At 39.4% G+C, this 3,992-nt stretch overlaps 1 pseudogene; it reads right to left on the bottom strand.

The window, feature by feature from the left end:
- Nucleotides 1-703: 703 nt before the first annotated feature.
- LOC116642729 lies at nt 704-1,470 on the bottom strand (annotated as a pseudogene).
- Between the last annotated feature and the right edge of the window lie 2,522 nt (nt 1,471-3,992).

Genomic DNA, 3,992 nt, shown 5'->3' with positions numbered 1-3,992 from the left:
GACAACACAAAATACTCAGACATTCCTCAGAATACAATATTTGTGCAAAGTAAAAAATATTGTTAGCTTTACCAATAAATTATAGGGTGAGGACTGTGCTCAACTGTAGATAAGTTTCCTGATCTGTGTAATTTCGCAAAATTACTTCTAGTTTTATCAGGGATTTTCAACTTGAAGCCCCACCCAGACCTGTTGATAGTGATTATAATAATGATGGCAGAGCCAGCTATCTACACTCTGGAGCTCAGTATAAAATCAAACTAGAGGGACCCCCGTTCAAAAAGCAGAGGAAAAAGCACCCATTAAATGTATTAAAATATAAAGTTTTTCCCTTTATTCCGTGGTCTCTTGTTCAACCTGTCATGGTGTGTTTTATTTGCATTTAATGGCATTGTAATTAGTGAAAAATCAAATTTAAATTATTTGCATGACTTTTACTGTTCATTTTTATATTGCACAATGCCAGTCTTAAATGCACATATAAAGGCACTTACGTGCGGAATCACCAAAATTGCACAATTCACAATCTGAGCTCATATATCCATATATATTTTGCTTTTACCAGAACAGTGGACCCTACACAAAACTAACTTAACTATATGCATTTCACTTTTGTTTTCTTCAGGAAACTAACTTTTTTATTAGAAGGGGCTTATGATGGGGTAACGATGCTTGCAGTGCTTGCAGACCCATATGGAAAATATCACCTCTTTGGTGCAATAATACCTTCCAGTTGGACATTCAGCTGCTGATTTGTCCGCTTCAGGAACTGAGTCTCCTCATTGTGCTGCTTCTCCTCCACCTGTCTCCTCTCGCTCTCCTGCTTCTTGGTGGCCTCACATGTGGCATTCTGCTCCTTCACGTGCCTCTCCAAACCTCTCTTTTCTGTTTCTAATTCTGCAATTTTCCTCCCCATGCCTGACTTCCCTGTTCAGGTTGCAGCACCTTCCTTGAGCCAAAGGCCACACTGCTCCCATGTAAGGTCTGGTAGGCGGTGATGGTCATACGGATCTCGTCCTGGACTTGCAGCAAAAGCAGTCCCCTCTCCGCACAGTTGATGGTGGCCTCCTGGATCAGCTCATCAAAACACTGCGAGTAGACCTCTCTGCGCACAGGGCAGATACCAATCTCCCTGGCCTGCTGCTACTGCAGCTTCAGATCCAGCTGCTGGGAAATGCACCACATCCATCCCCATGCTGGTGGTGCTGGACAACTGCAGGTGTCTTTCACCCACTCCCTCGGGGCCAGGATGGCATTCAAGATTTCTTCTGCCTTCTTTGTAGGATCTGGGACACAGGAAGTTGAAGGGATCTTGGTCTTTGGTGGTCGTGGGACTGGACCTAGTGGTCCAAACTGCTGGGGGCTGACTTTCAGTGGCCCTGCTTTGGGGCTCCATGTCTCCATGTTCTGCTCACCAACACCGGGTGTGTCATACTTGAGCAGAGAGTCCGCATCATGATGGTGAAGCATTTCACTTTTTGATACGCATACGTTCTATACCAATAATCTCTACCTTCAGCTTAATGATAAATAAGAAATAATTGAAAAGGAAAGAACTATGGGTTGCCCTATCTTTTTCTTTCCTTCTAAGGCATATTTTCAGTGTAAGTGGTTAGCTAATCTACAGGGAAGTAACCTGAGTAGGAGAGGATATAATAGAGATCCTGGAATGTTTGTGATTCTTAGACTGCAATTGTCTTCATTCCTCATTCAAAGCAAGTTCTGGTTCAAATGGAAAGCATGGTCTCTTGGGGAAAGTGTGGTCTTACTTAGTCATAGATGTAACACATTTATCTTGTACTTTTGAGTCTTACTGAACTCAAATTCACTTTGGATCCATCAGAATTCTGTGCTGTTGGTAACTTTTAAGTTTTAAATGGAAATGGTTGGCAAGTAAGGTTGGTAATAATGCACATTTCAAGTATCTACTCTGCTCACATGCATGCCCCCATTGCTCCACTGAACTTCACTTATAAAATACATGTTCAAAGATAAAATTATAAAGAATTCAAGATGGTGACAAGAGCATTAAACCAAATACAGAGCCCTTTAAGACAGAGCTCTGTGCAACTATACTGGCCCAAGCCCATGAAGCTGGCCTTAATAATGATACTAATAAAATGTCTAACATTTATTGTGCATGGCTATGTGGTAAAGCTACCTCATATACATTGTATCTTTAATTTTTACAACAGCTCTATGTGACATATGAGGAAATTGAGATTTTAATATATTAAGCAATGAGCTTCTAGGTTCTCTGGACCATCATCAGCTGAAGTCTGTTGGGAATGCAAAATCCTGGGTCTTCTTGCAGACCTGCTAGATCAGAATCTGCACTTTCAAGAGTGCCCCCAGTGACTTGTGTGTACATTAAAGTTTGACAAGCACTGTCTGAGTCACTTGATGACAAGCAAAAGGGGCCATACTATGTATCAAGTCCTATCTGACTTCAGACCTTAAACATGAAACCAATACCCTACTGTCTTATATAATCCAAATTTCTGATGATGGGCCCCAGTCATGTGTATAAAAAGACAAAACTAAATGCCATGTGGATTGTGATCTGCACCATTGGCAATAACCACTGGCCTGGAAACTTCTACCATGGCTTCCAGTTTTACAAACTATGGTAACTTTATAAATCATATTCTTATGGAACACAAAAATAATGTCAAGGAATACAGAGGAAGAGATATATTTCTGATGTTAATGTAAAAGACTCTAAGAGAAGATAAGTTTTGAGCTGGGTTATTTAGCTTGGACAAGAAAAGTTGGAAAAGATACTTGCAAAAGACCTTTTCAAAATGTTCAGTGCTATGCTCGATGAGCACTGATCAGTTAGTTCCTAACTCCATAGAGCTCCGTAAACCTCCAAGAGGGACAGACATCCCTCTTCCCCCTAAATAAAATCAATCCGTACGTAGAGACAAAAATTTTGCTAGGGGAAGTTAATTTACCTCAATTCAATTATATATTATGCAAACAGATATTGGGTTGCATATATATTAAGTGCAGAACACTGTTTGGTGCCATAGAGAATAATAGAGATGCAAGACACAGAACCATCATCAGCGAGCCTCTGCTCTAGCAGACGTTTAGTTATTTAACAAATACTCTATAATGCATAAGAGCTTTAGAGATATTAACTCATTTAATCCTCATAATATTCTTATAAAGAATGTACTCTTTTCACCATCCACATCTTGTAAATGAGGAAACTAAGGCACAAAGAGGCCAAGTACCTGACCCAAATTCATACACTGGTGTGTGGGGACTGGATTTGAATGCAATCCATCTGGTTCCAGAATCAATGTTCTTAATTGCTACCCTAGGCTGCTTCTAAGCCATATTCACCAATTATTTTATTATGGGACAAAATAAAACTACAAGAGCATGGTGAGGTGGGAAGAAGGACAAGTTTGATACAAAATTTTAACTAGATTGACAGAATATCTGCTCTGACAAGAATCTGGGATGCAAGGGACTAAAGAGAGAACATGTTTGTTTTTTAAACAGGTATAAAACTGTAATTTGAAAATAAAACATTTTCTCTTGAAAAAAAATAATACAAACTGTGGAGATGAACCTATTTTCCTGGGGGGGGGGTAATATTTATGTTTTTATAGTTTACCACCATGTAGAATGATTTTTTTTCACCAATTTCAATTGATATGCCTTATTTTTAACTCCTGGTTCTTTACTAGAATCTCTACTAAGTAGATCAAGTTAAGAGATACTTAGTTCTCTAAAAGTCATTTTAGAAGTTCTGTCTAGAATGGCTAAAATTAACAAGTCAGGAAAAGACAGATGTTGGCGAGGATGGGTAGAAAAGGGAACCCTCTTACATAGTTGGTGGGAATGCAAGCCGGTGCAGCCACTCTGGAAAACAGTATGGAGATTCCTCAAAAAGTTGAAAATAGAGCTATCCTACGACCCAGCAATTACACTACTAGGTATTTATCCAAAGGATACAAATATAGTGATTCGAAGGG

This window comes from Phoca vitulina, unplaced genomic scaffold, assembly GCF_004348235.1.
Source record: "Phoca vitulina isolate PV1807 unplaced genomic scaffold, GSC_HSeal_1.0 scaffold24, whole genome shotgun sequence".
NCBI lineage: Eukaryota > Metazoa > Chordata > Mammalia > Carnivora > Phocidae > Phoca > Phoca vitulina.
Note: the sequence above shows the minus strand (reverse complement) of the source record. Positions and strands in the feature narration are given on the sequence as shown.